The sequence below is a fragment of the Elephantulus edwardii genome, unplaced genomic scaffold (genome assembly GCF_000299155.1).
Source record: "Elephantulus edwardii isolate Elephantulus edwardi_28Jun2011 unplaced genomic scaffold, EleEdw1.0 scaffold00409, whole genome shotgun sequence".
In the NCBI taxonomy this organism is placed as follows: Eukaryota; Metazoa; Chordata; class Mammalia; order Macroscelidea; family Macroscelididae; genus Elephantulus; species Elephantulus edwardii.
Window position 1 is genome coordinate 516,968 of NW_006400159.1, and position 14,295 is coordinate 531,262.

At 41.9% G+C, this 14,295-nt stretch overlaps 1 pseudogene; it reads right to left on the reverse strand.

The window, feature by feature from the left end:
* Nucleotides 1–3,034: 3,034 nt before the first annotated feature.
* Nucleotides 3,035–13,733, reverse strand: LOC102869175 (annotated as a pseudogene).
* Between the last annotated feature and the right edge of the window lie 562 nt (nucleotides 13,734–14,295).

Below are 14,295 nucleotides of genomic sequence, written 5' to 3' on the forward strand. Positions count from 1 at the left end.
GCTGGGTAGAGTGGAGGGACAGCGCAGGAGGGGAAGACCCTCTATGAGGTGGATTGATTCAGTGACTGGGGTAATTGGGATGGGTGTGTCAGAGGCAATGAGATTGACACAGGTAGAGCAGGGTTTAGGGCTGTTGTACATAGGGTCACTATGAGTTGCAAATGACTCGACGGCACATAACAACAACAACAATATCTGGAAATATTGAAAGTTGAGTCTTGAATTTGATTTTTCAGTTTTTCCAGTTTGGGAAATGTCAAGGGAGTTGTCACCTTTATTTTTCCAATTCCAACTGTCTGCACGTTTTGCTTTTTCTTCTCAACTTGCCCTTTGAAATTTTCTATTCTGTTTTTTTGTTTTGTTTTGTTTTTTCTTTTACTTTACCATCTCTTCCCTTTGCTTTGGCATCTCAATGCTCTAGGGCACGCATGTTCAAGGTCTCTTTTGACATACTTTTTGGTTTTTGTTTTCTCCTCTTTCTTTGTAGTGACCTTTTGCACTCTTCATAGATAATATCCTTGATGTCTTACACCATTCATCTGGTCTTTAATTATTGGTGTCCAGTGTTTCAAACCTACTTCTAAAATGATTTTTAAATCCAGGTGGAATAGACTCAAGATCATATTTTGGTTCTTCTGAACTTGTTCTAATTCTCTTCAGCTTCAGTTTAAACTTGTACATGAGTAATTGATAATCTGTTCCACAGCCAGGACCTGGCCTTGTTTTAACTGTGACATCAAGCTTCTCTGATGACCCCAACCACAGATATAGTCAATCTGGTTCCTTTCCAGTCCATCTAATGAGGAACTTGTGTAAATTTACCATTTTGGTTCTTTTAAAATGTATTTTCTATGTATAAATCACAGAATGTACAAAATTTGATCATTCTATTTCTGGTCTCATTTTTTTTTCTTCTACAAGTTTAGTTATAAAATTCAAATACAAATTTAAACAAATTATTTCCATTTCAATTGAGCCAATTAGGAAGATTAATTACCCACACACAGTACAATTATTTAGAAGACTCTTAGAAGTCTAATTTTTAATTACTAAGCTTTTTAAAGGTAGCAAAAACACAAAGCTATTTTCTCCTTGCTATACCTGTCATTTACATTCTTTTATTTTCTTTTTAAGTATTTTTACTAGCTTATTTACAAAATCTGGCCTCATTTTTGTCAGCAAAGCCCATACTTCAATTTGTATTTGAATTTTGTAAATAAACTAGTAGGAAAATTTTAAAAAAGATCCATTCTTTCTTTTATAGCATTCTTATTCATTGTTTCCAACTTCTGCAACAATTGTTTCCAACTTTTCCAGTAACCAATTATACTTAATGCCTCTTAGTTATATGTATGGTAAATTTTGGACTGCAAAATTTTATTTAAACCTTCAATTTCCTCCTCTTTAGCTTTAACTTTTGGTGCATATATTTTAATAATAGACATATTAACAGGTCCTTCTTATATGTGTACAGGTAATATCCTATCACTCACTGCAGTGTACTTCAGGATAGAACTTGAAATTACCTTTTTCTATGAATACAACACCATCTTTCTTCTGTTTTTCATTCCTGGTATAGTATATCATATAATTGTCTGATTCGAAGTAGTCAGAGCCAGTATATTTCATTTCATTAATTCCGAGAATGTCAATGTTCATGTGTTCCATTTAATTTTTTCACAACTTTTAATTTTCCAACATTCACACTTTGTACATTCCATATTTCCATTATTAAAAGATGTTTGTAGTTATTTCTCCTCATTTTGATTGACTTCCATTATGGGCTCTACCTCTAATAAAATGACTATCCATGTTCCTCTACTGCTTATAGGGTTTTCAGAGGGCTAGTATTTAAGAAGTGTCCAGTACTGCCTTCCAGTCTGTTAGTCTGGGAGCTGTACTAAAACCTGACCATGATGGTGACCCTTCGGCATTTGACACATCAGTGGCACAGCTGTCAGCATCATAGCAATCTGCAAGTGACCTTGTGTAGCAAATTGACAGACCAGTGCTGTACTAATAAGAACAGTGATAAACAAACAAGAACATAGACATTTAAATTATAAAGTAATTCTCAATATGCAGATCATTTCCCCCAATACAACAAAGTGACAGACAAGCCTCACAGTTGATGAGAATCCAAGTCCAAATTCTGGGTCTCAGCTCCAGGGAAAGGTTTTCTCTCTGGCAGTTCAGCATGTTTAAAAACTGTAATCTTATCACCCACCAATCATTAATTTAAATGTCTTTCTAGACTTTGTCTACATAGGCATTCATTGCTTCACATCTATTGGAGTAATGCCCTAACTAGTTTGTGAACTGAACAGTAGGTATTTCAATACCAGGACCCGTATCAATTCCAACACAGACCCTCACCTTCCTGTATGGTCTAGGAGAGAGGAGAAGGTGGGCCAGTGTTGACACACAGGCTTGTTGTGAGCACGCACTCATATGTCCAGAAGACTAAACTCTGAGATGCTTCACTTCTCAGCTGACGTGACTCATCAGTAGGCAATACTGTTGTGCAATTGCCCAGAAGGAACTATTTATGCTCAGAAACCACAAACGTGACTCGTGTCCTCCTTGTGGGCTGAGACTCAGGTTAGATTTTCTGGCTGGATGCCCTGCAATGGGGACAAGTGCAAGACGGACCCCGACTCCAGTCCAGGGGTTAACACTCAAAGGTGTCCAGATCGTGGCTACACCAGAGGTCAGGGGCCAGGCTGGATCCGGGAGCCCAGATCGAGGTTGAATGGACAGTGTTGACTCTGGGCCCCTCTGTGAGCTGGAGGCTTCTCTGTTGAACGAGGCCACAGCCTCCTCACTGCACAGGCATTGCGAAGAAGTCTCTGATGCCTTTAAGGAGGTGAATAAACGTTGCCCATGAAAGGACGTTAAGTTACTTAGTCTCACTATGTGATAGGTCGTTTCCATGCACCAGAATTGGCTCACTAGCATTGTGTTTAGTTTTCAGGAAATGAAAAACAAAATCAGCCAACAAGTGTTAACTTAAACAGAAAGCTTGTCCAGAGCATCAGTGACAGCTCTCCTTCATGTCATTTAGAAAAGCAAAAACCATTTCGGAGCAGAACTCCTGGATGTTCATGACTGGCTCATGGCTGGGAACTGGAAGCTCCTCCAAGCAGGCTCCCAGCTCCAGGCCACCTCCCAGCTCCAGCCTGTGTGTGAGCAGCAAGCACAGGAACATTTGCACATTAACCCAAATTTGGCTTGTTTCTGACCAAACATTAATAAGGGACCAGGGCTCTTCCTCCTTGTCCTCTAGCAGTCAGGGGAATGCTAGTTCACCGTTCCACAGAACCCCAAACAGTGCCTTTCAACTCCAAGAAGTCACTTGAGGTCTTGGGTTTGCTCTCTCTAATTCCTTTTCCTTGTGAGTGGGGTCGAGGATGTCCTGGGTGGAAAGGTCTTTTTGTATTTGTTGTCATGCCCCCAGGGACCAGCAGAGAGCTGGGACAAACCAGTCTAATCAACAGGAATGTGGCCACACTGCAACAGGCCGTGAATAGATGCCCAATTCCATGTCTGGCTTTCCTGGAATCCAGACAGCAAACATCCTCTGGTAATTCCCAGAACCTCTCTGCCTCCTTGTCCCTACTTGAGGACTCGCTGGTGAAGAGGGGACTCGAGTGCTTAGAGAGTGATTAGTGGCATGGACAAGAGTATCAGACCACTTGGTTGGAGCTCAGCATCTTGATTGGACAGTGATGCTGTATTTGCACATCTGGAAAGCTTTAAAGTCACAAGGAGCTTGGCCAGGCTCTGTGTTTGTACAGAACACGCATTTCATCTGAACTCATGACTCTAGCTCCACTTCAGGCACCACCCACCATACATAGCCTTCAGATGGGATGCAGGCTGGGGTTTTACTGTCTTGGCTAACCCCTCCTGAGCTGCTTCATTGAGTCAAGGTATTCCTTCCTGTCAACAAACATTTCCCAAACTTTACAGATTATCAGAGTAACATAAGCTTTCATGAGATCCTAATCCTACTGTTGGAGGAGTCGGTGCCTCAGGTCAGTGTCATGAAAAGGGTCATCTGCATCACAGGGCTTGTTCTAGAGAATCTGTCAGTGGCCCCTTACGTGGACATAGGTCTCAATGATGCAACACTTTCTTTCCATGTCGGAGATCTGCCTTCCATTCCTGCCAGTATACTTCTTGTGCAGTACCACTCCATTGAGAAAGTTTTTCATTACAATACCTCTTGTTGTTTTTGTTATGTGCCTTCAGGTTGCCTGTGACTCATAGTGACCCTATACACAACAGTGCTAAACCCTGCCCTATCCTGAACCAATCTCACTATCTCCGAGATATGTATCCCCATAACCCCAGTTACTGTGTCAATTCATCTCATCTGGGGTCTTCCTTTCCTTTGCTGGCCCTTCACCCTTCCACCCTCGATGTCCTAGCAACATGCTCAAAGTATGTAAGATGGAGCCTCAAAATCCTTGCCTACAAGGAGTAACTTGGCTTCACTTTCTCCAGGACAGAATTGTTTGTTGTCTTGGCAGCCCATTGTATGTGCAATATTCTTCTCCAGTACCACAACTCAAAATCATCAATTCTTCTGTCATCTTTAATCATTATCCAGCTCTCTGATGCAGAGCAAGTACTTGCGAAGACCATGGCCTGGTTCAGGTTCACCTTAGTCTCTAGACTGACATTGTTGCTGCTTTTTGGAACTCTGAAGAGGTCTCTGAGAGGTTTTCCTAATGCAATTCCTCTTTTGATTTCCTGACTGCTGGTGACAAGAGTATTGATTATGGAACTGAGCAAACTGAAATTGTTAACAATTTGAATCTCTTCTCCACCCATCATGTTGCTGCCAATTGGCCCAGTGTTGAGAATCTTTGTTTTCTTGATATTGAGCTTTAATCCATATTGAATACTACAGTCTTTGACCTTCTGCAGCAAATGCTTCAAGCCCTCCGCAGTTTCTGTAAGCAAGGTCATGTAATCAGCAAAACACAAGTTGTTGATGAGTCTTTTCCCAATCCTAATACCGCATTCCTCTTCATTAAGTCCAACCTCCCTGGTGATCTGTTCTGAAAATAAATTAATAAGGTCTGGATGAAGGAAACATCCCTGGCGCACTCCTTTCCTGATTTTGAACCATGTAGTATCTCTTTGGAGACTAAGGTGCGTCTGATACAGGCCATGGTCTTTGCAATCACCTGTTATGCATCAGAGAGTTGGACAATGACCAAGGAGGATAGAAGGAGAATTGATGCCTTTGAGCTGTGGTGCTGGAGAAGAGTATTGAGAATACCATGGACTACTAGGAAAACAAACAGATTTGTCCTGGAAAGGGTTAAACCGGGTGGCTCCTTGGAGGCAAGGATTCTGAGGCTCCGGAGCGTCTAATATACTTTGGACATGTTGTGAGGAGAGACCTGTCCTTGGAGAGGGACATCATGCTTGGGAGGGTGGAGGGACAGCGCAGGAGAGGAAGGCCCTCTATGAGGTGGATTGATTCAGTGATTGGGATAATTGGGATGGGAGTGTCAGAGACAGTGTGATTGGCACAGGACAGAGCGGAGTTTAGGGCTGTTGTACATAGGGTCGCTATGAGTCACAGGCAACTTGACGGCACATAATAACAACAACAACAACAGTGTTTCCTTGCTCTGTTCTGAGGACAGCTTCTTGGTCCAAGTACAGGTTTTGCCTGAGCACAATTAGGTGCTCTGGGAATTCCATTCTTCTTGAAGTTTGCCACAATTTGTTGTTATCCACACAGTCAGAGATACCGTTGTATAATCAATGAAACACAGATAGACATTCCTTTGTCTGTTTTCAGTCAGAATCCATCTTTGGCTATGATGTTCCTAGTGCCACAGCCTCTTCTAAACCCAGCTTGTATTTCTAGTAGTTCTCTGTCGACGTACTCTTCCAGTCATTTCTGGATGATCTTCTGCAGGATTTTGCCTGCATGTTATATTAGTGATGTTGTTCAATAATTTCCACACTCTGTGGGATAACCTTTTTTTTTAATGGGAATAAATATGTATCTCTACCAGTTAGTAGACCAAGTGGTTGTCCTCCAGATTTCTTGGCACAACCTGGTGAGCACATCCAGGGCTGTATCTGTTTGTTGAATTATATTAGTTAGAATTCTACCAATTCCTGGGGCCTTGTTTTTTTGGCAATTTCTTTAGAGAAGCTTGAGCTTCATCCTTTGTCACCATCTTCTCTTAACATGTTTCATTAAATTCTTCTGAGCCAGACAATTCTTAGAAGATCCAAAATTGTGATGCAGCCCAAATATCCTTCTGAAGAAACTTGTCAAGTTCAGTAGGCTAAATAATTGCTACGTAAGAAAGTCTGACCACGTTGTTTAAAATGCTAGAGAGGATTAACTAATATTGTGACAAATATTCACATTTCACATATGAAACATGCACGTGTACAGATATATGGAAGTATAGATACCAAAATATTAATATCCTTTCAGTTAAAGACTTAAATGGTTTACATTTTCCCATGTTCACCTAGGTGATGGTGGTTGTTATATGCCATCAAGTTGGCTATAACACGTAGCAACCCTGTGAACAACAGATATAAACTTTGCCCTGTCCTGGGCCATCCTCGTTATCTCCACCAGCTCAAACTAGTTGTTACTGTTACTGTTTCAATCCATCTTGGTAAGGGCCTTCCTTTCTTTCTATAAACCTCTACCTTTCATAGGCATGGAAAAAGAGAGAAGGTTCTGAGTGTATCCAGAAAGAGACCTCTGACAACATACAAAAGAAGGAGATATATAGTAGCACTGGCCTTTCAGTTGAAGTACCGGAAGCAATTGCTTCAAAGTATGAGATGAAGCTTCATCATCTCTGCCTCTCAGAACTACTCTGGTTGCACGTTCTCCAAGGTGTTTGTTCTTTTGTCAGTCCATGAGATATTCACCACTTTTCTCCAACACTAGAGATCAAGGGCATCAATTCTTCTGTCATCCTATTCACTGTGCAGCAATTAGATACATAAGAAATGACTGAAAAAAACCATGGCCTGAAACAGACGTGATTGCTCCTCAGTAACTTGGAAAGGAGTCTATAGTCCCTGAACGCAGGCTTTCCCAGTGCAGTATGTCCTCTGATCTCCTGACTGCTGGTGCCAAGTGTTTATGATTGTGGATCCAAGTAAGATGAAGTCACTGACAGTCTCAATCTTTTCTCCATCTATCATGATATTGCCTATTGGCCCAATGGCAAGGATTTTTGTTTCCTTCACAATGAGATGCAATCCATACTGAAGGCTGTGGTGTTTAACCTTTTGCATCAAGTGCTTCAAATGCTCCTCACTTTCAGCAAGCAAGGTTGTATCATTTGTAGAACCCATGTTATTGATGAGTCTTTCTCCAAACCTGATGTCACATTTTTTTTCTTCATAGAGTCCAGTGTCATGAATAATTTGCTTGGCATACAAATTAAATAGGTATGAGGAAATGATACAACCCTGATGCACACCTTTCCTAATTTTAAACCATGCAATGTTCCCTTGCTCTGTTCACACACTGGCCTTTTTGTCTAGGTATAGTTTTTACATGAGCACCATTAAGTGTTAGAGGTTTGTGTATTTTTTCCACCTTCTTTTAATGCCTCCTGCATCATTCAGTAGTTTGTCCAGAGAATTCCTCAGAATTGCAGCTCAAGGCTTGAATTTATTCTTGGGTTCTTCCAACTTGAGAAATGTGAAGCATATTCTTCCTTTTGGTTTTCTTACTCCATATCTTTCCACATTTTATTGTAATACTAGCTTTGTCTCCTCTAATTGCCCTTTGTAATCTTTTATTCAGCTGGAGTGCTCTTTGGAGACAAGAATAATGAGGCCTTGCCTCACATATTTCAGACGTATTGCTAGGAGATTCTATTCCTTAGAGATGGACATGATGTTGAGAAGAGTGGAGGGTTGGCAAGGAAAGGAAGACTCTCAACCAGGTAGATTGAGATGATGACTGCTGCAATGGGCTCTTGTGTGTCAGGAAGTATGAGAATGGTGTAGGACAGGATTGGGTTCAGATCTTTTGTTCCTAAGGTCTCTATGAGTTGCATTCAGCTCAATGGCAGCTAACAACAACAACTTCATTTCTTCCCTCTCTTTTGGTTTCTCTAAATTGAAGATCAAATATCAGATTATCTTCTGATATCTGTTTTGGCTTTTCTTTCTTTCCTGATTTTTAATGACCTTTTGCTTTCTTCATGGATGATCTCACCTCACAACTTATCTGGTCTTCAGTCATTAGTATTCAGTAAATCAAATCTATTCTTAATAAAAGCTTGGAAGAACTCTAGAAGTCTTAATCCACAAGATCAACAGTCTTCCAAGCATCCTGGAAAACCTACAACCAGGAGAGGATAAAATAGATGAATGGGACCTTCTAAGAATCAAATCTCTATGCACATCCAGAAATTTCTTCAACAGCATAAAAAGGGAAGCCACAGACTGGGGAAAAATATTTGGTAATGACAGGTATGATAAGGGACCTATATCTAGAATATATCAAATACGAGCACCACAACAAGATACAGTTAAGCAACTCAATTGAAAAATGTCCATAAGATATGAACAGACACTTCACCAAAGAAGACATTCAGGTAGGTAGCAGACAAACACATGAAGAAATGTTCAAAATCCCTAGCTCTAAGAGAGATACAAATCAAAACAACTGTGAGATATCATCTTGCCCCAGTAAGAATGGCAAAATTTAACAGAACAGCAAGCAACACATTCTGGCAAAGTTGTGGAGAAACTGGAACCCTCATTCATTGTTGGTCAGAGTGTAAAATGGTGCAACCACTATGGAAGGCTGTATGATGCTTTTTCAAAAAGTTGGAAATACAAATATCACTTGACCCAGCAATTCCACTACTGAGAATATACCCTAAAGAAACCAGAACTGACACCCAAGCAGATATATGCACACCCATCTGCTTTGTTTACAATTGCAAAGAGTTGGAAACAACCCAAGTGCCCATCAACAAATGAATGACTAAAGAAACTGGTATATTCACACAATGGAATACTATGCTGCATTGAAAAACAAGGAACTCAAGAAATATACAGCATGGGAGACTCTGGAGGACATTATGCTGAGTGAAATAACTCAATCACAAAAGGACAAATATTGCATAGTGCCACTGTTGTAAAACTGGATTGACTTCAGGGTTGGAGGGAACCTAAGAAAAGAAGGAATAAATAATGCATATTGCATTGAGACAGATGAGGGAGAGAACTATTTAATAGGAATATATGATTAGGTATTATTTTCATGACAAGATTCCAGAAAAAGAAATGCATAGTAAAGTGGACTGGGGGTGGGGGGCGGGGAGGAGGAAGATTGTATAACAATGAAAGAACTTTTTTATTCTCTTCAAAGAGTAATGCAAACTGGGGGGAGGGGCAGATAGGGAGAAAAGTGTGCAACAATGAATGCATGGAAATCCCAAGTCTCTGTAAACTTTCCTTAAAATTTAAAAAAATAATTAAAAAATCTATTCTTGAGATAATTTTCTAATTCAGTTCGTATAAACTCAGGGTCATCTTTTGGTTTTCATGGAGATGGTTTTCTTTTCTTCAACTTCAATTTCAGCTTAGATATGAGTAACTAATGGATTTTCCCCAAGTCAGTCCCTAGTCTTGTTTTTACTGCTTTCTACAGATGTAGTCAATCTGATTCCTGTGTATTCCATCATGTGAGATTCATGTGGATAGTTGCTCTGGGTGTCTAAGGTTTATCATTCAGATGTTGCTCCAGCTAATGATTAACTGTTTATTTTGTGCTGAATTAATTATTGTACTAAGGAGAGAGGATTAGGATGGGATACAAGCCCCACCCTATTTAGAGGCTTACATAAGCTCATGGGACCTCAGCGCCAGGCGCTCTTTTCCCTTGGAGAAGCTCGCTCGCCTGGGACATAGCTGCTCACCAGTCTCTACACCACCGACTTGCATCACCCACAGTCACCATCCAGCTGTGCCACAAGCGATGGTCTACAGGATCCTGGCCCATCACTCACCACTTTCTCCAAAACCAGCTCACATACCTATGATCACCTGAGTCATTGCCCTGATGGATCTAAGTCTCCAGGAGACCTTCTAGAAAATTTGAATCCAAGGGCCATAGAGGAACTGTGGAACTGAGCCACTGATGGGGCTGTTCATGTCAGGAATTACAGACACGTACAGCTAGTTAAGCATTTGGGACTCCTTTGACCTGGGGCTTCTCATAAATAATCTTAATTTATTTAAGATTAATCTATTAATCTTAGCAGGATTAATTATGAAAATAGTTGCCATCTAGATTTTTTTTAAAAAAATTAATATTTGCAGTCAATAAGTCATGAATTGCACAGAATCTTTGATTCAATATCTGGCCTTATTTCTGAAGATCCTATATTCCGACCAGGCTTTTATTTCCAGTGTTTCATGCCAGTGACTAACTGTTCGTAGGCATCTTGATTACGTGTTCCGTCAATTTCAGATTGCAGAAGTCAGAAGAAGTCCTCAGTTGCTTCATCTTTAACTTTAGTGTTGGCGTGCATATTTGAATAATAATTGTATTGACAGGTATTCCTTATTAGTACCCTATCACTAAGAGCGTGGTACTTCAGGATAGATCTTGAAATGCTCTTTTTGATAACACCTTTGCTCTTCAGTCCATCAGTCCCTGCAGAGTAGACCCTATGATTCTAGAACTCAGATGGCCAGTACAATTCGAATAATGTAATTACATGGTCTACATGCAGGGGTTGGCAGAGTACACAGAGTCACTATGAGCTGCAGGCAACTCAACAGCACATAACAACAACAACAGTATAGTTCAATCTCAGTTCACTGATGTCCAAGATGCCAATTAATACATGCTCCATTTCATTTCTTACAACTTAAAATTCTCCTAAATTCATACTTGGTACATTCCAAGTTCTAATTACTAATGAATGGATATTTACAGCTGTTTCTCCTCATTTTGAGTTTTATTGCATCAGCAAAGATCTTTTGTTGAGTAAAAGCTTACTTCATCCACATCATTAAGGTAGAATCTACTTTGAGGAGGCAACCTCTCCCTAGTGGCTTTTTTTAAGAGTTTACAGTTTTATTTTAAAACAACTTCAATGATTTCTCTTAAACTACCTCACATGTAGCGTGTCTCAGGCAAAAAAGTAAAAAATAAGACAAGAAGAAGGAAATACGGGGACTGAATGACCATCCACAGAAACAGGGGCCTGGTCCTGACACAGGAATGACTTTTATTATTATTATACTAATTTTAATGAACATTTACAGAGATTTTGGGTTTCCATTCATTCCTTGTACTTTTTTCTCTACCTCCTCGTTCACTCCTCTCTTTGAAAAGCAAAAGATAAACTTCTTCGCTGGTATACAATCCCCCACACCTCGAATGCACTCCACTATGCAACCTTAATTCTGGATTCCTGTGATAATCATAACACTGCCTTTGACAAATGAATGGAAAGAAGCACCACAATATTGTGCTTCAGCAGCAGATTAGGGGCCTCCACAAAGAAGAGAGAAAGAGATTTGAACACAGGTCCCGAGTGGCCTGGTTCAGTTCTAGAAACTCCCAAGAAGCTGGAACATCTCTTCTCCACAGCTCCATCTCAGGCCGACTTGAGGTCAGCTCCTGTCAGGAGGAGCCCTCTTCTGAGCTGGGCCCACAAAGAATCAATGAACCCAGACCCCAACACCAGCTTGAGGGTCAGCCCAGGCAGGTTCCCAGCCTACTGGAAGATGGAAGGAAGGAAGGAAGGAAGGAAGGAAGGAAGGAAGGAAGGAAGGAAGGAAGGAAGGAAGGAAGGGACAAGGCCATGCTCAGAAGACCAGAGGGAAGCGGGGGAGAAGATAGATACTCATTGCTTTTTCCTGTGTCTGCAGCCTTAGCACCTTGTTCAAGTGGGGTGAAGACTAAATGCTACTGGATGGCAGGACAGAAAGCTGTAAACAGCTTGGGTTTGCTCACCCACAATGGGCAGGCTGGTTTTGTCAGAAAAGGACCACTATCTGTCTTGAGGACAGGGAGTGAGAGAAAGCCCTTTTGGTACCCTGTCAGCACAGGGTGAACCCAAGGATAGAAGCCGCTGAACACACACTCTCTCTGGGCTCTCATTCCCAGACATGGAAACAGTGGATGAGGTTCTGGAATGGCAATGGTGGCAAAGAGGTGAGAGGGAGTGGCCTCCTCCTCCTGCTGGCCCACCAGGTCACTCTGCAGACCCGGGAAGAGGCAGTCTGATCCTGGGCTCAAGGCAAAGGACTTGGGAGGCTGACCTTGGCCCCATAAGTGCACACATGTGCAGCCTCTGCAGAACAGGTTCTTCTGAACTCATCAGCAAATCCTATCTGCCTTGGACAAAAAAAAAAAAACAAAAAATAAGTAGTGTGCACTTTACATGCCACCTAGATTTCCTGGCTCTAAGACCAGAGGCTCAAGCCCTCCTCCTATATCCCACACCCTTGCCAAGGGCACGTTACACCCAACCAGTGACAGGCAGCAGCACAGTGAGGGTCTCTGGCCATGTAGCCCCCTGACAGCAGGCCTTCCAGTGTTTTGGTTCAGGGGCTGGCTTGGCCCTTTGTCCACTTTATTCATGAACATTAAAATAAGAGAATTTTTTTTAAAGGCTCCATTTGATGACTTGGGTCTTGAGAAGTCTCTGCTTCATCCTTTGGTCCATCATTCCCTCCATCTTGCAAGGCTTTGCGCAGAGGAGACCTGGAGGCTGGACCTAGTCACACCCACCAGGCATTGTAGTTTTTTCCCAGCTTGCACTGTCTATTCTTGGCTTCTGCCAAGGCTTCTGTGTACTCAAACCAGAGCACTGTGGGGATAAGGCTCAAGTCTTGGATTAGGAAGAACTCGGAGATGGACGTGGCTGCTTTCCTGGAGACAGTAGGGCTGAGGGTCTTCTGCATGAAGATGAAGCAGGCGATGGCCATGAGGCTCCCAGTGATGCATCCACACACCCGGTGCCATGTGTTGTACAGCAGGTAGACCCTGCTGCTGGAGCTGAGAAAGGGCACAGTGAGGGGACCCAAGGAGAGCACGTGCCTCCACAGCAATTCTGTAAACCTGGTGTAGTGTGTCTGGTGTCTTCTTTTTTTTAACTGATATTTTAATGAAAGTTTATAGAGAACTTGGATTTCCATTCATTCATTGTTGCACATTTTCCTCCCTGCACGCTCCCCTTAGTTTGCTTTTTTCATTGGAAAAAACCTCTTTCTTTGTTACACAGTCCTCTCCTCCCGGACCACTTTGCTATGCAGCTCTTATTCTGGACTCTTGTCAAGCCAATAATACCTAATCATATATTTCTTTTGTATAGTTTTCTCCCTTGTGTATTCTTAAATACAAGAAAAGGAAGGACTAGGTGAGAACCACACAGGCAATGACTGGAGGGCATCCTGCGCTGGGGGATCATTGCTGAATGGGGGCCTCTACACGCCGTGATTCTTGAACAATGTGTTTGATCAGACAGTTGCCCCCTTGTTCAGGCCCAGGTCCCCAAGGAATGAGATTGTATGCAGCCCTCACTTAAATATGATTAGCATCTCAGAACCAACTAAGACAAACAAAGGGCTGAGGATCAAGGAGGCAAGAAGATGGTCTGAGAAATCACATGCAGGATAGTCGATGTGGGTGAGCGTCCCAGCCACCGTGAAGAGGGGAGCAAGCATTGTCTGTCTGCTGCCATGTTACCTGGAGACCAGGTCCCCAGTTGCCTTTTTAGTACCTTCCAACCTGAGGGGCTCATCTTCTGACACTATGATAAACAGTATTCCAAGTTCATTCACAAAGTTTCAGGGGCCTGTTGTTTCCTGAGTGAATGCACAGTCTTGTTTCCTAGTCAGTTTCAGTCTGAAAGCTTCATAGAACTCCATCCACCGTGAGCAGCCCTGCTAGTTTCTGGAATACCAGTGGCATGGCCCTTCCAGCTTCATGGCAATGTTCAAATAACCATAGTATTTACAAACTTAAACACAAAGCCGTTTAATATGTGTATGTATATGTTTGTTGTTATTGAGTACATCAAGTCAGAACCAACCCAATGCTGACCCTCCAGCAGGTTTTGAGAGTCGGTTAATTGCACAGGAGGAGATTGCAAAAAGCTGCACTGCAATCCTCAAGGCACACGGTTCAAGACTACCAGCTGTTTCATAGGAGAAAGATAGACAATCTCCTCCCATGCGATTAGCTAACTGCCTCTGAAAACCCACCAAAAACTCAGGTATGGGTCTGTTCAGATTCTACAGTAC